The 22,200-nt window shown below is 32.3% G+C and overlaps 1 protein-coding gene across 1 annotated transcript in view; it reads right to left on the bottom strand.

The window, feature by feature from the left end:
* The window catches only part of LOC118195689 (synaptosomal-associated protein 25-like), a 94,474-nt gene extending 90,138 nt beyond the window's left edge, over positions 1-4,336 (bottom strand). Inside the window, exon 1 of the mRNA XM_035367019.2 lies at positions 4,178-4,336. The gene's annotated coding sequence lies outside the window, so the exon portion shown is untranslated. The remainder of the gene's footprint in view (positions 1-4,177) is intronic.
* Between the last annotated feature and the right edge of the window lie 17,864 nt (positions 4,337-22,200).

The following is a 22,200-nucleotide window of genomic DNA, read 5'->3' as shown; positions in this document are numbered from 1 at the left end:
GTAAAAATTGTTATTGGTGCCGGTTTATTGCTGAATCGTAAGTTTGATATACCTAACGTATTTCTCTCAATTTAAGAATATTCTTGAGTTTTAACTGTTTTCTGTTTTTGTTTTTCAAATAATAGAATTACGGTAAAATTAAGTAACGACTTACAAAAGAAAAGTTCGAGAAGTTTAAAAAATTATGAAAAACTAAATGTAATCTATACTTATATATGTAGGAGATATTATAATGTATTTCTCCCACTTTCTTGGCGTGCCTTCGTGGTGTAGTGGTTCTGCACATTGGGCCGGTATTCATGACGTCCGTGGTTTGATTACCGGCGAAGGCGTTTGCTAATTTTACATCTTGCCTGCTTACAAAAAATCCTAATGTCTCTACATATAAACAGACAAATTCACATCGACAGTTTGAAAAATATGTGCCTCTTCGGATAATCCTTGAAAATGTTGAAGAAGGTAATATGTTAAAAATCCGAAGTTTATCATCAAAATCTAGAACATACGGTCTTTAAAATCGAAAATTTAAGAAAATATTAATTATAATATTATTGAAAAATAAAAAAGAGCTTATTATTTTTATTTACCTACTATGAGCATCTATAATCAAAAAATTAATTATTTTGACCTTAATACAATCAATAACATATTCGTACTTTATTACAATGTAAAATTACTGAAAAGTTAAAATATTCGCAAGACGACTTTTGAAAAGAAACAAAAATTCTCTTATTGGCGCACTCTAATTATTTGCCACTCTTTCGCTCTCACTTTATTTGCCATCTGTTTCGCTCTCACTTTAAAGTTCATGAACATAGTAACTACGTGTTTCAGAAATTTCAGGGATTTTTTCTATACAGATAAGCATCATAATATAAAACAAACATACCTTTGAATATTAACATCCTACATTTCATGTGACATCATATAAAATAGCTTCCACACCCTCGAATTTTTTTTATTTAAGTAGGAAATAAATGAATGAAGAACATTTCATGCAAAGTCACGCACAAGGAACAAAGACTGCTTATCTGCATTTCCTATAAATAAAGCTTATCTGCATTTTTACGTGTGTAATTGTATTGTCAGGATAATAAGGGAATAAGTTTAATTCACTGGCTAAATAAAAGGTAACAGTTTTCCGTTTATTTCAAAATTTAGAAATCTCTTACATTTTTACCTAAGCAGCATGTTAAATTTTGCGAGAACTTCCAAAAACGATTTTCGAGGTAACTATATAAAAGGAATCTTAGTACAAAAACTGATTTCGTCTCCATTAACGAAAGAATTCCCCCCCCCCAAGCATTATTACATTAAAGAGCTTAAGTAGCTCTTCGACCGTCACTGTGAGATAAAACTGCTGCATTAAACCTGATGAAAACGATCGATTAAATATCTTTACTGAAAGCACGTTCTTTGGTAAGTGTAAAGGCATTTATTCCTCGTTGATACTTTAATATTTAAAAACGCTTTACGATACCTAAATATTATTTATGCTTTAACATATTTCTCTACTTAATTTTTACTCTATTCTGTAATGGTGAGAAACTGAGAAGAAGCGTGTTTAAGAAGTAATAGAAATGAAAATTGTAATAGAGCACATAACTCACGTAACTTACATTTTCTCCTCCATTCTGAAATGACGTTTTGTTTCAATATACGAAATGCTGAAGAAAGATTTCCATGTTCCATTTCCTTAAAAATATTTCTCTAGTACTCATCTAATTATGCGATTCTTCAGAAAAGGTAAAAAGAAAATATTTAGAGAAATGGTTTCAACACTGTGAGCATAAAGGTGCTGTAACTATATAATTTGACGTTTTATCTGAAAACACAAACTACAGTATGTAAAACTTTCATTAAGCTTCATTGATTTAAATATGATAAGGTCCTAAGAAACAGTGGTTAGAATTACTGGTTCACAAAGTGCGATTCTTAATGCACAATGAAATTGTGACGTCAAAACACGGCCAAAACTTGCTTCAACCGGAAATTGAACAGTAAGTGTTCATACTATCGATGGATTCCATGGTAACTCAGCTACAGAAGTTATTAACCTCTCGGGAATTTCAATTTAGGCTTCATATGCTGAATGCTTATAAATTTATGATTAATGTTAAAAACATGAAAAATAATACGCAGATTACTAAGAAAGGGCGGTGTAGCGTAAATAACGTGGCAGTTAGTAATGCTGACATTAATGATGGCAGCAATGGGTGATTAAAAAAAAACTGTTTCACCCGTTGCCATTATTGAGCACATTCAAAATTTTATTAAAAACAGATGGGATTAAAAATGTAGTTAGTATAAATTTATGCGCAACGTATCTCTTATGTATGTTGAACTACATATTCGAAAAACTGACAGCTTGAGTTTTATAAGAGATACATTCCAAGTAAATTTATACACATAAAGAATTTTTTTTTATAATTTTTCTACGCATATAAAGAATATTAGTACTTTTAAAATACTAATTCGGTTTAAAATAAATTCGGTCTAAAATAAATTTATAACATCAATAATTTATTATAGCAGTTTTCCTAAATAACCACATATGATACTTAGATTTTGAAAATTAAGGTGACTTGAGCTTCGATCTCAGATGAGAATTCTATCCGGGTAGGTATTTAAGCATGAGAATTAAAATAAAAAATGTAAAAGTATTACATTGCATTCATGTACTTCAATTAAATATGAAGATACTTGCAAAGTTATCATTTTGCCTTTTTTTAAATATTCGAAAAACTAGATCAGCTTTTCGAAAAACTAGATCAACTTTTCCTATTTAGAGTCTTCTAAATGTAGGTTTATAGTTTATTTGCGTCATTTTCACTGCAGTATTGATTTCAGTAACACAAAAGAATTTCAAAAATACAATTAAGAATTAAGAAACTATTAAAATAATTTAAACATTTTATTATGGTAATTTATTGGCTTACAACAAATAAAATTATCGTAATCTAATAAGCATGTCACAGAAAACATTCTCATTTAATTCAGTAATACGTCACTGTAAATAAATACCATGGCATTCTTTTGGAAATACATACGATTATAACCGCAATTCATCCTATATCATTTGACAAATATGTTGTTTATAAACACTTACAGGAACTCAGTTACGTCCCCGTATACAAGATTACTACTCAATGTTTACCTTCTTAGTCGTTCTTATACAGTATAACAAGTGGTTCTTTTCTATACAAACGTGGAAGGAATACATCTTTGCATAGGTTTAGTTAAATCAATAAAGTTTTATATTTTGTTTGCGTAGATAGAAAGTACTTCCATTAAATAATTTCAAATCAATAAAAATAAAAAAATACATGTTTAGTTTTAGGAACAATGGAAATAAGATTTATTTTCAAAGTTCTGTTTTGCTTGAAATAGAAATATTGGATAAAGACATTTAACTCAATTATAATCAAAGTTAAAATAAAGCCGAGTAAAAAAATAAACAAATATAAGTAATATAAAAAAATAAATACAAAATTACTTGCCTTACTTTATTTGTTCACAAGTATTATAGTAAATATGTAATTGGTTTAAAATGACAGTTCGGATATTCGGACAAAATAATCATTTATAAAAAAATCTGTTATAAAATTTTTTAAATAAGTTCCAATATTTAGCATACTCTGCTCAATATCTTACATAAAGAAATTAATAGTGTTTATGATGCAATTAGACTCTTTTCAGGAATAGTAAAATAACACATAATTCTCATGACGTAATTGCATCGAAATTTTTTCCAACACTTTATGACAAATTCTTTTTATGGAACTTACGGCGTTGAAAGAAAAGCCGCGATATATAATTTAATATTTTTTAATTTTTTGAGCATACAACCCAAACTTCTCCTTTGCAACTATATTAGTATCTATGACGCAGTTAGATGTTTTAACTGTGTCAAAGGCCAAAATTAAAATTACAGAGAATAAACCACCTACATTAGTAATTTTGGAAAACTCACTCTCAATTTTGGTTTGACATAGCATGTTACATTTTACCTGCGCACTTGTCATAACATTCCACACCCTACACCAAGAACCCTCATCGGTCATTCGCCGATCACAGTTCTACACGTACCATCTCACTGGCCAAAAGCAAGAGCGCTAACTTAAAACATGCAACTTTTCATACATGGTACTTCGTAATTAAAAGCTTTCCAACTTACTTCGGATCCTGTTGAACCGGGAGGTTGTTTCTGGACTTCGGATGTCTTGCAGTGACACGAAATCACTGGGAGGGTAAAATCCAGAAAGGGACCTTGAATGCGAAGAGCAAATTTTTCCAACTTACTTTGCTCTCTGGAATCGACCACTGCAGTGGTTCACGCGCACCCTCTTTGGCGCAGGATCCCCAGAGTTTGACCACTAGGGGGCGAAAATTCGCTTTTCCGCAATACATGGCACCTTTACATCACCGAATCCCCTGCTCAATGTTTTTGTTGATTGGAGATATGGGGTTATTTATTTCATCAGAGCATCCACTCAAGTTATTGTTAGTTTGCTAGGATGATGATGATTTTCCCCAAGTGGATGACCTTTCATTTATTTATTTCTTGTTTTTAATATAGATTATTTGAGCTCGTGGACTTACAATCAATCGGTCTATAGCAGGGGAAAATAACTAATTTTTCACCATTTCAAGAAACTTGTAAAATTTTCCCTAATAGTTATTCTACTGTTCATTTTCATGTCTCTGGACTTTAAATGTTACTATCAAATTTCGGAATATGATTTTCAGACTTAATATAACATATCTCGATGGGAAACTCATATTTGCTTTCATTAGTAACATTTTCCCCTCCAGATTTAAAATCTGAACACTAAAGATTCTCCAGCTTTAACATTTAAAATTTGAACCGCTTTATTTTTCCATAAGAATGCATCAAAAGCTGCAGACTTATTTTTTGCTAGTTATAAAATTTGTTTTTTTAAGACATCATTACTGTCATTTTTGCCAATACGTTGATGACACTAGTTACATTAGAACCGCTGTAAGTATTAAGGAACTGACATAGCTTTGGGAAGAAGGGTTGAGAAAAGTAGTAAAAATTTTTAATTAAAACGTAGAACACCCATGGTCCAGCTCTGGTTATCCGGATTATCTGAAGATCAAGCAAATTTACCAAACTTATTGTTAATAAAATCATAGCATGTTTTTATATATTTCGTTAAATAAAATAATGTAAAAAATAATACAATGTCAGAATATAAACTTTTACTTCATTAAGTTAATTTAGGCAAATCTTTAAGGCATATATATTGATTTATAATATTTATCAAATATGTTTAAATATTATTTGAAAACCCATGGGTACAAATTTATTGCTATTTACTCCATTAGTCACTGCAAGTATTTATTTTTAAAACAGAATAAACAAACGTGGACATAGGTTTACGTTTTAAGTTTTACTGGTAAAAAGCATTTTGCATCCTTCTTAACATACATAAAATTATTTTATGGTACTGTATAGTCTTTATAATGTACAGTAAAAAAAGGAATTAAAGAAATTCAATTCTATCACATAAATTACAGTAAATTTGTATCTGGTCTATGGAATAGTTAAAACCTAACTATCCAAATAGGCTGTAATTCAAATTAAACCGGGTTTTTGGAGGTCTAATGTAGTCTATGGCCCATTTTACTGTTCTAATGTAGTGTATGGTACAAAAGAAATAATAGGGGCCGCCATAGCCATTTTCATATTTCCGTATACTACGTACTCGTATAACACAGTAGATAGGTTCTTAGAGAATGCCATGTGGTGTGAAACCGTGTTGTATGAGACCCAGAGCCAGTATAAAAAGGGGCGTTACGTTCTGAAAATTTATTAAAAACAAATAGTTTTTTTTAATTTACGTAACCAACTTAATTTTTATTAAATATATATATGTATATGCAACACAAAACAAAAATATTATATATTTTAAATTAACGCAACTTTAGTTTAAAAATTTCTTCGCTGTCAGTATAATCAACCGAGAACATTTTTTCGGTAGAATGAGATCGCTTTCACTTTCAGAATTTCTTTCTTCATTTAAAGTTTTGGCATTTTCTTCCCTCTTTAAAAAATCTGAAATTTTACTTTGCTTACTAGTTCTTACTGGGTCAACGTAAATTTCCTTGATTTGAGATAGAGAGTTTTGGAACTCCTTGATTGAGATTTCCTTGATTTGAGATTGAATTTTCGGCTCTTTTCAGCAGAAGGGTCTGCAGTCAAGAAAAATGGTTTGAGATTTTCAACTAAGCTTAGATCTTCTTTTAATTTTTTTTAATGTTAAGTTATTAACTGCACAATCTTCATCAGTGCTAGTGTCCTCAGAATCGATTTGATTTATGGCTTCGGAAACCATTTCCATCAAATCTGCTTCGTCAATTTCTTCTTCCGATAATAAATTGTGAACATCTTCAATAGCCACGTCAACAAAACCTTCGCCTCCGATTGATTTAGCTAGCAAGTTCTATTATTAGAAATTGCTAAATCTACCACCGATTTCATTTTCTGACGATTACCTCACGTTTTCTATTTCAACTGAAGATGGCCATATCTTCTTCTAACATGCATTTAACGTTGATGTTCTTGGTTCTTTCAGAGACAGATACCATGTCGATACAGTGCTGTCCTGTATGTCTTCCAAGATTCCATTACATTAATTGATTTTGAATCGGCTACGTCTAAAATCCACTGTAATGTTCTTATGTAACATATTTTAAAGGTATAACTAATACCTTGATCCAATGGTTGGAGTAACGAAGTAGGTGGTAGGAACAGTATTTTGACGTTGGGATGATTCAAATCTTGTGGGTTACATGGAGCGTTATCTAATAGTAATAGCTCCTTGAAGCTCAAACTTTTCTGCCTTAAATAAGGTTCAAAGTCTGGCACAAAACAATTTAAAAGCTAATCTTTAGCTTCATAATCAACGTCCTAGCAGCTTCACAATCAACCGATGCAGATTCTCCTTGAATTCTTATTCTATGAATTGCAAAAGCTTTTTGAAATTTACGAACCAACCTTTATTTGCCACAAAATCTAGATTGACAGAGGATTCTCCATGTTCTTTAAGGTGCTTGAAAATTTTGAGTGCTTTTTGTTTAATGATATTAACACCCAACAGAATTACTTTTTGACAGCTATCATCAACCCAAATGCTGAGTGCTTTTTCGCTCTTCTCAATTATTGGAGCTCGGGGGCGAACTGCACGGTTTGCGGAGGTCGAATATCCTGCAGCAATTGCACTTTTTATTTCTTTTTCATTTTTCGTAATAGTCCGGACTGTTGCTTCATTCGAATGAAAACTTTTTCCAATGTGAGATGCTTTTTCTCCTTTTAAAAGGTGGTCCAGAATTTGTATCTTTACTTCTAAAGAAATGAATTTCCTCTCAAACGTTGTTTTTTTACCTTTATCGAACACGTTTTGGGACTAAAACTTAATTCTGAAAAATGAAAAAGATATTCATTAACACACCGTAGCTAGACGCAGACTGCCGACCAGCAGCGTGAGATACTTTTGTTTTCAGGCTACGGAGATGAAGAATCGAATTTTGGAAGCCAAATGTATGCGTTGTGCGTTTTAGAGCACTTATTGTGACCTCATGTTGTTCACCTTCTGCGATAATGAGCTTTCTTCATTGTATCTGGTGATTGCGTTCTCTTGAGACATGGATATTGTTTTTGTTGTGCTATTTGGCTTTTAATGTCATGGAAGGAAAAACTATTTTCCTCTTACAGATTACGAATTCAACAGTCGCTCTCCACCATGACTATATGGGTGCTTTGCTCAATATAGAAAATATCCGTGCGGAGTTCGTTAAATTTCTTCACATTGCTTGGGCAATTCCCTTATCGTTTTAGAGAGAAACCGTGTTATAAGAAAACCGTGTTGTCGTAGGTTTCCCGCAATTTAGGAATCTTGTTATAGCGAAACCGTGTTACAGAATGCCGTGTTGTAGGAGGGTTACCTGTATTTAACAAACGGATGTTATTATAGGCCGAAGCTTTAGAATGATATCGTTCCGCATTATAAAACATTGTGAATCTTGTGCAAATTCCGCAACTTTCTTTCTGTCACTTAATTTTTAATCTACATTTTTTTTCTGGGATCCATTAGTGGTCGAGTGGATAAGACCGTTAAAAATCTTGTACTTCGATTTGTTTCGAACCTAGAAAAGTGCACTGGCTACACGAAGATATTCGCGGGTTTTCTCTGTGGTTAAAGTGAATACGAACCAGGTTCCCTTCGGTATTTTCTATGATGACTTCTCTTCTTTTGGATGGATAGTCCTTGAGTAAGCTTTGAGTATTGGTTTAAATAAATGTATTCTTCTAAGACGTAATATTCAACTATAGAAAATGCAAAAATAAATTAACTTAGATGAAAACAAGGCAAGATAAAAAAATTACTTATTTTCATTGAAAATATTTGAAGCATATAAGTGTAAAAGTGCAGATAGAATATCAGTGGAAGTACAAAAAAGTTTTTATGCTTTCAAATTTAATCAAACAGTACATTTTTTATAACATTCTTAAAAATTTTTAAACATTCTTATTTTGCCCAAAACTGTTAATTTACACGTTACTTTTGGAATAAATATTAAACAAATTATGCTAACAAAAATATTTTTTTTAAACTCGATTGAAAAGGGTGTCAAATGCTCGTAACTTATAATGCAAAGAAAAGAAAAGGGGGGGAAGATCGTTTTCATTTCTACACCTATTCTGAAATCAACAATCATCGCCAAGCATTTTTAATGCATAAGTTTATATATATCTCCGAAATTTATAATTAAAATACTGTTTTTTTTTTTAACTATGCCAAGAAGATACCATAAATGGCTTTACAAGTTGTAATTCAAATATAGCTTCCAAACATTTATAATGATTATTTCTAATTGAATTTTTTCAAATAAGTAATAAAAAAACAGCTTGAAATTTACCTGGATCAAATTTGAATATCAAGTCATGGAAAAAGAAAATAAGAAAATTTTGCAAAGGAATAAATAAATCTGAAGGGTTTCAGATTTTAACGGTCCCGCTGACGTTATACGCTCGTTATACGCTGGCGTTATACTCTTGCTGACGTTAGGGTTCGTTATACGCTCTCGCTAATTTTGTAGTTTTTCAATCTGCTCTTGCACTCACTCCTGCGAACCCATTTTTCGTTTTTTTCTTTCCCCCCTTCCTTTATTTTATTTTTATTTTTATTGAATTTACCTTTTGTTTTGTCTTTTTAGCTTTATTATTAAGCATCGTTGTCTTCAACTTATGCTACAGTTACACACACACAACAAAACAAAAACAAAAAAAATCACAAAATTCTTAAAAGCTGTATAGCAGCATATGGTTAAAATTCCTGATGCATTGTTAAGTATTGGCATATATTTTTATATTTTTCAGTATTTTCTCAGTTTATTATATTAATATACACTTTTCTTAGTAAGATAGCTAACAAAAGTCCATTTTTGTCATTTTATTATTAAATGTTTTGATGTGTTAACTTTACTTATTAAATACCAAATTCTTGGAATTTACGCCACATAAAATGAATTTCAACAGCAAAATCACAAAATATTTAAAAGTAGCATTTAATTCGAATTTCCGATAAAGTGTTGCAGGTTGTCATGCATATTTTATTTTATACTCGCTACATTATTTCTAAAAATTAGCCGGTCGGAGGCCAACCGCGTCAAACTGTTAAGACAAAAAATGAAAAATTATACATAGATTTTAATGAGGCCAGCGAGTGTAATTTCTTAAAAATACTGAATATTTCTATTAGACATCTTAAGATTTTAATACATGCTTATTTAAATCAATCCTATTAAAAAAAGAAAAAAAATATTTTTAAGAATCGTGTTTTTCAGAACTGAATTTTTAAATATATTTAAAAATAAATTTCTGTTACAGTTTTCCGAAATATGGTACTTTGACATAATTTGTGGCCTGGAATCAAACTTTTTTTTCCAATAGAAGGAAACAAGTCATGATAGACTTCGGCCACTGCAAAGGCCGAATAGGTGAACGTGGGACATAAAGTTCCATGGGTTTATTATTATTATTATTATTATTATTAATTATTTGCAGGTTTTTTATTTAATGCAAGTTTATTTCTGATCATTTCTTTATCTGCATGCTAACTGAGAGAATTTTTATACTGCTTCTAAGATAACTATAATAGCAGCTATTTAAATTTACTCAAAAAACAACTTTACATTGACATAGGTTTAAACATATATGACATATATGGCAACATTTCTGCTAACCTACGTTTGATTTTTTGCCTAATTGTAAATTTTACATTATTATAATTCTCTTTCGATTCAATATAATAATAGATATTTTAAAAATAATTTTTTAATTTATACTTACATCTATATTACAATTAAATAAATGTATGTAAGATTGCTACCTTAATTTTGACAAAATAGCTTTACTCACAGTACCTAAAACAGTTATTTAATTTTTCATAATTGTGAGTAATGGAGGCAGGTCTTTTTATGCCAATTACTTTGATGTTTCATACTATTATATTTTATCTAGAATGCTAATCTAGCACAAAATCTAATCAATAATTAGTTACAAAGGATACAATAAGAATAACTTTAACAAGTACTTAACTAAATTACTTTGTTAAATACTTGTTATTCTTGTGGGTACTATTTTAGTACTATTCATAATACCGAAGATATTATCGATTAACTCATAGAAGTCAGATGCTTTTTGATTTCCTGTGAGGTGAAGTATACCTTTGGCGGTATACTTTTTGAAAATAATGTTTTCTCTGGAGCGACTTTTTGTCTCTCGTTTCCCTTGACCATTAAATTATTCGGTTTTAGTTTGTGACCCAATTTGATTTCTTCTGAATCTCTATTTAAAACCTATTTAATAATATCAAAATTTAAAACAGTTCCATCTTCTAAAACAAATCCTTTATCTAAAACGTGGTTTCTCAGTAATTTGAGGTAAGCTTTTATACAAGCAGCACTATACAGTTTATGTTCTTTCCTTTCAAAATGTATTCCAACGCTTAACTTTCCTAGAATAGTAAATTTCTGTAAAGGGAAAACTGTGATCCTCTAAAGTAGGGAAAAGCCATCCTGCAGGACGCATAAGATCCTCTTAATTACATAATCCGGCCAGTTAAGAAATACAGTGCACCGGCATTTTCATTTCATTCGTACATGATTTTGTACCCAAATTATCAAAATCAAAAGCATAAGTGTATATCTGTTGTTACAGTGTATACTCGCATACATGCGCATGTTTATACCAGCGGCCAACCTAATGTGAGAGCATTAGATATGCGAGATAGCATATGCATCCACTGACGAATTAGTACCTTCATTTCGAGCAGTTTTAATTCAGAAATTAAACAATGAAATGTAAATATTTTTGAGAACATAGTTACGGAAAGAACATAGTTAACTGTTTGTTTGATGAAATCGTAAATTTCTTGTATATTAAAGAAAATATTTCTTTGAGCGAAATAAATATTTCACTGCAAGAAAAAAGATAAATCTTAAAGCTTTCCGATTTTATATTACGCCCAAAGGTGTGTTTTTTTTAACATTTTGTGCGTTACCTTTATTTATTAAATATCATGTTCTTCGTACTTAAACCATAAAATTCAATTCAACAGCAGTATCACAAAGTAATTTAAAAACAGCATATCTTTAGAATTTCCGATACATAATCTCGAGCGCTGGAGATAATTTTTTTCCGTACAATGTTTCGAAAAAATATCAAAGCCAGCAAATTATAAATTCCAAATTTGGGCTTCCAGCTGCTCATATTCGAATGGAGGACTACGTCACTCAAAATTTGATGTCTCTAGGTACCTTTGTCAGTTCGTTTTCCACAGTGCGAGAAACATACATATATGCATGCAGAGTTTTCATTATTTAATTTCTTTAAATATAATGCAGGGCTCTAATATTTGATGGCAACAATTTGAAAAGTGTAACGCCGTTTATAGTGAACCAGCGCAAAATGCCAAAACGAAATTAATAGTTTTTCTAGGAAAATTGCTCCTTTGTCTAATAATACGCTGTTTATATGTACTCAAAAATCACAACATTTATGACGGAATGTTTTTGCTAAAATTTTAAATGAGAAAAAGTTAAATCGGTTTCCAATATTGAAATCTCAACTAGAAATCTTGAGAAATGATGATTTTACTAAAAATGGAAAAATATTAAAAGAGTTACATGCTGAAATTGGCAGAAGATTTGAAGATTTTTAAAATATTTTAAAAAGGTTCTTTGTCGTTGGTTTTAATTTGCTGGATCCTCTAGTTCAGATTCAGTTAGAACTGCCTGATTTGCAGTCAGATTATTTATTAAAGTAAAAGTTCCATTTAAACGAATTATCTCTTTTTTATATTTCCCTAAATGCAGACAAATTCAACAATTTTCTCGATTATGTCCAAAAGTATCTAGCTTTATTTGGATTGACATATTTATGTGAAAGAACTTTTTCATGAATAAAATACACAAAAAATAAATATCGATCCCATATAACAGATGAAAATTTACATTCGAAATTAAGGATTTGTTACAAGTCAGATGTACACTACTCAAAAAAAAAAAAAATGGGACAGTGCTATATCTCCCGTTCTACTGGGCCGATTGACAAAATTCAAACTGCGTTTTTCATGTCTCGAAAGCGCGACTTAGGATATATATTAGATTTATATATATCACTATTCTAACATAGGTATTTTAACACAAAATCGGACTTTTTCTGAAATAACATACCAATTTTTTCCCATATTTCGATTCTACGACTCAAATTATGCCAGAATACCAAGTTTTGTAAAAATCGTACGAGTAGTTTTTAAAATATTAGCTCTCAAAATTTTAGCTCCTGAATGTTAATTGAATTTGGCAAATATTTATTAATATCTCTTTTTTTACTAAACTTTTTTTATTTTTTCTCTCACATTTCGAAATTTAGGTTCATTTCAAATAAAATTTACCCATTTTTTGTGTTTTATTTTTTAAATTTCTATTTTTAAATAATTTTTATAAATTTTTCGAAAAAGATTTTGAGTTATAACCTATAAAATTTTTACCATCATCATAAAGTAGGTGTATTTTTAAGCCTATCTGCAAAAAATTAGCCTTTTTTATTCAAAATTTTCTAAGATATACACGAATTTACATATTTTCGCGTTTTGAAATTTGGCATCTTTTTTTTGAGCGATAATAACGCCAAATGTGGTCTATGGATTTTTGTTACACTGTATTGCCACAGCTATTTTTAACCTTAAATTTCAAGTAAAATTTTACGGAGAATTAATTATATGAAATTTTTTCCCACAATAAGGCGTAATAAATATTTATTAATACTATATGAAATTTTTTTTTAAATTATAGATGATATTATTCAAATTTTTAACAATTTTTTTAAATTTCTCTCTTTCTTCCTTTTTTTAAAAAAAATAAGAGTACGTTTTTCTAAGAGTAAATTTTTACCTTCGGCGTTTTATCGTCTGCTACTTTACTTCGTTTAAATCGAATTGTCTAAAACTGAGAATTTTCGTTTAATGTTTATTTGAATTTAATGAAAATATTTTATGACATTAACTGCATAATTTATTTCTAAACAAACTGTTGCTTTTGAAGTGGCCGAAAGAGCGGCAGATACTATCATCCATATTTTTAAAGCACAGTATATTTTTATAGAGATATAAGATTTAGAATAATCATTTTTATAAAAGTCAAATTATGATATAAACATACAACCCTGTAGAGACTGAATTAATGGAAGTTCAATGGTTATGTAGAAATGATCTGCAGCTACTTAATGGCTGGATAAGTCAGCAGATTCTGTGGACAAGCAAGAATAATTATATAAACGACACCCAACATTCTGTATTTTTGTATTTAATGTCAATTTAATCTGTAAAAATGTATTTTTGTGCGTAGCTTATTTTCATTATATCCTTAAAATTCTAATTTAGAATGTAATTGTCAAGAACTGAATCCTAATCATCAGTAATATAATAAGTAATTATTACGGTTATTAATAAATCCTTCTTATAAAGTAATTGCAAATATTTCAAAAAACTTTCTGTCTGAATGCAAATATTTTTCTATGCAAAATTTTTAATTTATATTAATCAAGATTGCACACGATATTATTTATTTGCACTTCAATTTTTACCGTCAGCTCTAGTAGAAGTTACAAATCAATTATATTTAATTAAGGATTGGATTGGATTATTTAATTATGGCAAAGCACACGAGGGCTATCAGCCTAAAGGGAGGGATGCCTTCGTGGAGGACTTTCTAAGGTAAACTGGCTCGTATACACGTTACACATGGGGAAAACCACTAAAACGCCCATGCAGCCAGCCCGTTCGCGGGATTCGAACTTCCGACCGAACTACCAGTGCTCAGCGTCTTTACCCCTCGGCCGCTGGTGGGCTATTTAATTAAGGAATGACCATCTAAATTTAGAAACAGCGTACCGTAACAGCAATTCAATTATTGGCGCCGTATCTTTCATGTTACTCCCGACTGGCAAGCTACATGATTTTTAATGAGTATTCGGGTTTTGCTAGTAACTTCATTTGGAAATCGCGCTTAAACTAGGTTAGTTGGTTATTTGAACATAGAAAGAATATGGGAGCTATTAAGATGCTTTCATAGAGAACCTTTGTAAAGAGAACCTAGAAAACTACGAAAACCAACCATGCAAAACCCTGGGTTAGACTTCGCAACAAACAATTAGTATTTAACAATCTTCAAATGCTGGCAACTGGTGAGGCTCCAATTAAATCTCTAATTTAATATTTTATTTGTAAATATATAAAATATTGTTGTATACTTAGACACAAAAAGCAGAACTACCAAGCCGTAGTGCAAATGAATATTCATTTTCTTTTGCAATAATTGTATTCACTTAATATTCTTGGAATATGAGCTAAAGAAAGAACGTTCTCGGAAGATTAAAGAAGTGTTTAAATCCAGTGATATAAGGTTTGTCTTAGAAGCTCAGGATCAAAACGATTCTGCAATTGCCCCAGTAGTTGACTTGTAAATGGTTGTGAATTAAGCAGATGACTTTTAATCTTACGTTTTCAGTCAGACAACGTATTCCAAATGTTTTGTATTGCATGATAATGCAGCTTTTCATTATTCAATAACCAGTCGGAGAACCGCTTGTGTTCCGAAAATAAGTATGTGTACTCAATCGTCCTGCATGTTTTTCAAATTTGTCTTCTTGTGATTTTTTTTCTTTCCCAAAAACTAAAGTTGCCTCTCAAAGGAAAGTTTTTTGATATTGAAGAGACAAAAGGAGTATGACATCTACTTTTAGAGGCATGTCAAAAACAGATCTCTACAAGCCTTCTCTTCCATTACATGTTGTGCAGTCAGACAAAAGGTTGCATCAGCGTAAATTCTATAATCTATTTTTATTACACTCTGATTACTTTACTAACATACAGTGAATATATACTAAATCTTTTACATCAGCTTATGTAATTCGGAATTTTTGACGAAATTGTTGTCGGAAATAGGACTTAGAAGATAGGTCATATTGAATATTTCGATAATCCAATAAATTCAAGGTCGAAGTTTCAATATTTTATTTTCGGAGGTAGGGGAATTTTTTTCAGTTTTGTTCCATTATCCTAAGTATATTTGCTTCGATTCTTTATTGTTTCTATAAAAGCGGAAATCTTACGCATGGTACACATATAACGCATAACTTCAATTAAAATTTAATAATATACAGGGTGTTTATAATTAAAGTTCCACATTGAAACGGTCATAAAACAAAAACTACTGGATCAAATGTTATCAAACCTGGTAATCGTGTAAAGGAGATCATAGGAATTTATTTTCCGCGAAAAAAGGGAAGTTCCAAACCTCACCACCAGGGGGAAAATGGCGCTGTATGCAATATTTTTAAACGAAATATGGGTCGGAATCTAACTTAACCTTTTGTTACACGGGTTTAATATGTTGCATACCCTTAAGAAATTTTGAAGTAAGAAAATTACCATTTAAAGGCGTTAAATTCGATAAACGTCGAGTGCGCCATCCGTGTAAGTGAGAAATTCGTCCGTGAAAACCACGAATTAGCGATTAGAAAATGTGAGATCGCAAATCACTCGCACAAGTGCGTACAATCTGGAAATCGTTTTCTTACCGATCGCTAATTTGTAATTTTTGAAGCCTGAATTCGTCCCTAAAACATGAAGATACTGATTCAAAACGCTTTTAATCGATTTGAGGTAAAAAAATTCCTCGTGTTATCTATCTAGTTCCATTGCATTCTCCTACTACATTCGATTGCATAGCAGTCATTCCACACCGTTTGGTGTGGAATGACAACTAGTTTTATAACTGAACCATTTTTCTCTGAAGAACAGTCGACAGCTGGACCACTGTGATTGCAGCTCACTTAGAGTCAATGTTAAAATGTTTCGTGATACACGAACTGCAGTAACGTGGCATTTTAGATACTACGACTTTTATGCACGGCTGGGCCCCACCTCACGTGTGTCGCACAGTTACTTAGGCAACATTTCACGAATGAACGTCTTATACGCCAACACTTCCCCTCTTCCCACCAGACCTCAATCTCTGTGACTTTTAGCTATGGGGTTTTCTCAAAAGCACTGTTTATGGTGATAATCTAAACAATTTGGCAGAAATGAAAAATGTTAAACACTGACATGTCCGTAACATTCCTCCCGATATGCTAAGAGCTGCTGTTGAGAATGCAGTAACAGGATTTAACTTGCTTTCGAAAAATGCTAGACGCTACATTGAACATGCTTTGTAACACGTTTCGGAAAATATTAAACACATTTTAAGCAGATGTTTTCGTGTCTTATTTCATTTAAGAATCTTGTATACAGCGTCATTTTCCCCCTGGTGATGAGTTTTTTTAACTATTTTTTTCTCGCTGAAAATAAATTCTCATAACCTCCTTTACACGATTCCCAAGTTTGATAACATTTGGTACGGTAGTTTTCCTTTTATGACCATTTCAGATTTGAACTTTAATTATAACCACCATGTAAATTAAACTTTAAAAATTTGACAGTTTGGTTCAAGTCCCAGCTTTAAAAATATATATATATAAATATAATCTTTTATAGTAATCCTCTTAGAAAGAATGTTTTAAGAAGCTAATTTTTCTCTCGCGTTATAGATTGTATAAAAAAACATGATCTTTAATATGATTTAGATTGTTTCAGCCGATATAAGAATCGGGTCACTCGGTGGTACAGAATTAACCCTGCTGGACTGTTTTATTTCTTTGTCATTTAGCAAAAATCTTTTAATTAAAATATTTATCCTTTGGACTTCGCTTTAAACTTTATTTAGTTAAAATGACTAGAAAATGAAAAGCTATCTTCAGCTGAAACGCAATTCATGTAATTGATATTTTTAAAAAAATGACAAGGATGCAAAATTTATGGAAGTCCAGCAATCGAAAAATCTTAATTTTCTTGTGTGTGCACTGAAAATAACTGTAGAAGGAAAGAAGAAAATTAGGGAGAAAAGTAAGCAAAAATTTGCAGGGAAATTTGGCTGTCAGACATACCAAGGTGTTTCAAAAAGTTGGACGCTTTTGAAGATACTTTCAGGATACTTCAATGAATTTAGGTGTTCAAAGAAAAAACACTTGGACGTGTACACCAAATACCATCAATTGAGCTTGTGGTTAACAGAAAGGACAATATGGTTTAGACTATATGGTTGTATAAATTTAAAATACGTTATAGAACATCATATCGTATCATAAATGGAGAATCCCATGATTTTCTCATTCGAATTATTTGAAGATTCAGGAGTTTATCCAGTGATGTATGAGGATGTCACCTAAAGATGTTTTTTTTTCCTCCTGATGAAACAGCGGCCGAGCGATAAAGTCACTGAACGCTGGTAGTTCTGTCCGAGGTCCGAATCCCGCGAACGGGCTGGCTGCTTGGGCATTTTCGTGGTTTTCCCCATGTGTAACGTGTATGCCAGCCAGTTCCCCTTAGAAAGTCCTCCACGAAGGCATCCCTCCCCCTTAATCAGATAGCCCTAGTGTGCTTTGTCATAATTAAATAAACCAAAACCTCTTGATGAAACCAGTCTTTCCTTTCATCTCATACCTTCAAAATGTTTAGCCTCTAAAGACTGATAAAGGCTCTGACCAAATATTGATGAAATGGATTGAATTGAATTATTAAGTTACGTCAAAGCAGGGCTATCTGCCTAACAGGAAGGATGCCTTTGTGAAGAACTTTCTAAGGGAAATCAGCTGGCATACACGGTACACATGAGAAAATCCACGAAAACGCCCATGCAACCAGCCTGTTTACCGGGATTCGAACCCCGGAGTGAACTATCAGTGTTCAGCGACTTTACCTCTCAGCCGTTTGTGGGCCTTTATGAAATGGAAGGCGATAACTTTATTAAAAATGATTGTCAGAAATATCAAGATATTTCGAAAATTTGGATGCTTTTTAATATACTTCCGGAATGCCTAAAGAAAAAGAGCAAGAATAAAGTAGAATGCCTGAAGAAAAAGAGAAGAAAAAATACATTTTACGGTAAAATTTAGTATTAGTATTTTTTTTTAAATTTAAAACTTTTTAATCTTATGATATTTGATTTTTACGATTTCAAAAATAAAATATTTGACTAAAATATGAATAACATTTAAGAAGCCAAATGTAGGATAAAACTGTGTAAAGCAATGGGCACAATGATAAAACTGTTTAAAGCAGTGTATGCAAGTCATCCTAAGTTAAAATGTCGCAATGCTAAGTTAAATGTCTCTCTTATTTATATACAGGGTGATTATAATTAAAGTTTAAGTTTCAAAACGCTATAAAAAAAGAACCACTCATGAAAATGACGTCAAATTTGAAAGGAATGTTATTGAAGAAGGCGGAAAGCGTATGGCAGAAGAAAAAATTTAGTTTCAAAAGTTAGCAACAGATGGCGCTGCAAGCGGAAAAAGACGTAAATTAAAATGTTAGTTAAATTTCAGTCTTATAAAGCCGCCAGGTACCAGGCTGTTCCTCATTTCGCGTCTCAGACGTTCGCCATAAGTGTTTCATTGCAGGACCGCGCTCTGCTGGTAAAACTGTATTACAAGAATGACGATTGTGCAAGAGTAGCTCTGCAAAAATTCAGGATACTGAAGGATATAAAAGAAGGCGTTGGTCCAATGAGTGTCGTATGTCTAAAGAAAATGATGCAAAAGTTCGAAACGACAGGTTCGTTTGAAGTGCAATCTGGTAGAGGGAGAAAACGAGTGCATTCGACGGTAGTTGAAGAAGTGGCCACAGCATTACAAGAAGGGTCGGCCGGTGGTGTGCAACCGTGCAGTGCACGAGGAATTGCCCGAACACTGGACAGGCCTACGAGCACGGTGTTGAAAATTGTACGAAACATCCTGCAATGCTATCCGTACAAAATTGGCCATGTGCAAGAGTTGCTTCCGTCTGACTTGACAGCTAGGGAGACGTTTGCGTTAGAATTCCTGGCTCGCATGGAAGTGGATAATGAATGGCCGTGGAAACTTTTGTGGACAGATGAAGCCCATTTCCATCTGACAGGATACGTGAATACCCAGAATTGTCGAATATGGGCAACAGAAAATCCACTGGCAACGCACCCCGTACCACTTCATCTTAAAAAGGTCACGGTATGGTGTGGCTTTACGGCATCATTCATCCTACAACCATATTTTTTCGAGCAGACGGGTGCTTCCGGTCCTATTACCGCAACCATCACTGGTCAGAGGTATGCGTCTCATTTGCGCAACCACGTGATTCCAGCTCTGCAACAGCGTGGATGTGTGGATGAAATCATTTTTAAGCAAGATGCGCTCCTCCGCACATTGCACATCCCGTGAAGCAGCTGCAGAGGCGCCATTTTGGAAATGCTCGAATTATCAGCCGTCATTTCCCTACAGACTAGCCATCCCGATCGCCTGATCTTACTCCGTGTGATTTCTGGCTGTGGGGATATCTGAAGGATGTTGTGTTCCATGCTCCAATTGCAAATTTAGCGAAACTAAAGGCACGCATTTCGCAACGCATTCTGAACATCACCCCGGAGACACTGCGATTCGTTGTGGAACATGCTGTTTGTCGCTTTCAACTTGTTGCACACAACGGTGGACACCATAATGAACATGTTTTGCGCCAGTTCCGAACTTCTTTGATGAATGGTTCTTATGCGGTATGTCGCCGCAAAACTCTTGAAACCTATTTGTCCCTTTCGATGTGATATGTACAGCCATGCAAATAAAATTATTCAACAATTCTAATTTGTCAATGCGTTTTAATGTGTAACTTCCACCTTAGCCGTTGTTTTACGAATCATTTCTCGTCGTGAATCTGCCGCTTACAGCGCCATATGTTGCTAACTTTTCAAACTAAATTTTTTCTTCTGCCATACGCTTTCCGCTTTCTTCAATAACATTCCTTTCAAATTTCACATCATTTTCATTAGTGGTTCTTTTTTTATAGCGTTTTGAAACTTAAACTTTAATTATAATCACCCTGTATATCTTTTCTGAACGGAACATTGAAAGGCGTGTTAACTGTGCTTTACTGTATTTTCTCTTTTAATATATGCAGTTTTCAAACGCATCGTAGTCTGGGTTACAAAGTAATCCTCCGAAAGAAACGCAATTCAAATAAATAAAATCAAATTCTGGAAAATTTATATTAATAAATATATTTAAAATGCTCAATTCGAAGGAATAAATAGAAAATTTTCAAACAATTATCCGAAGAGACAATGCAACACAAACAATTAAAATAAAAGTTAAGAATTTAAAAATTGCCTAAAATAATAACTATGACAAAAAATATATATAAAGAAAACTATTTGAAAAAAATAAATGCTGCACCTTTATTTACGCAGTTCGAATAGGTAAGTAGAAATTTTTAAAACAGTTATTCGAAAAAAAACCATGCAACTTAAACAATTAAAATGAAATTCGAAAAAGAAAAAATTACTTAAAATAATAAGTTATAATTAAAAATATAATATAAAGAATATTATTTGGAAAAAAGGAACGATGGTGACTTTTTTTCCGCTAACGGGAAAGGAAACTAGGTTGCCATATATTAAGAAGTTCGCCAAGTGAACTATTCTTGGCGCAAACTGACAAAAAAGTGCCAACATAAATTTGTGAATTTCTCCGTAAATTTCGCTCCAAATTTTACAAAATTTCATATTTAGGCGTAATTTGAGTCGTAGAATCGAAATATGTAAAAAACGTGGTATGTTATTTCAGAAAAAGTCCGATTTTGTGTCAAAATACCTATGTTAGAATAGTGCTATATATAAATCTAATATATATCCTAAGTCGCGCTTTCGAGACATGAAGAACGCAATTTGAATTTTGTCAATCGGCCCAGTAGATCGGGAGATATAGGACTGTCCCATTTTTTTTTTTTTTTTTGAGCAGTGTACCTTAATTTGGATGAAATAATCGCAAACGAACATTCGGGATTTTACGTCTTACATTAAGTATATATTAGTTAATAACTACTCCTACAACAGAGTTTTAATGATAAAAATATAAATAATTATGCAAAGCTACAAATTTATAAAAATGTTTGATTAATCATCGATTTATTTTGCGTCATATTCTTTGAAATTTACGAAAATATTTTACATTTTTTCGGTTGGCCCCCATATAGAGCTTTCGTGACCCCATGTTTACCATATGGTCTAACGCTATTCTAAATTGTATTTTTTTAATAATTTCTATCATGGAAAGGTATTCCCCTCCCCATAGCGCCCTGACAAACAATAGGGGTACATAAGAGATCGCCACATAAGGGCACCATCGCAGTCTGCGACAACCCTGTCCGCATGAAGCACTAAAAAGAGTTTTTTGGCCCGTCATTAAAAGTACTGACTCGCCCCTTCTCTAAAATATTAGTTCCCTATAATTGCAATAATTTCGCCTTAAATGTATGATTTGAGGTAAGATTGTTTATGTGTTGAAGACCATTTTCTACTACTACTACTTTACTAAAAGTAAATTCATGAGAAGTGAAACTGCTAGCAATCCACACGAATCCCTTTGCCGCCAGTCGTTGTAGTAGTTAGTAACGCTGACTTCTCGGGTTTGAATCCCAGAGAAGACATGGATGTTTGTAAGCGTATAGTGTCTGTGCGGCAAATGGGCACTCAAAATACTTT

This window comes from Stegodyphus dumicola, chromosome 3 (genome assembly GCF_044657685.1).
Source record: "Stegodyphus dumicola isolate Sdum_Otavi_A_Nest chromosome 3, ASM4465768v1".
NCBI lineage: Eukaryota > Metazoa > Arthropoda > Arachnida > Araneae > Eresidae > Stegodyphus > Stegodyphus dumicola.
Note: the sequence above shows the minus strand (reverse complement) of the source record. Positions and strands in the feature narration are given on the sequence as shown.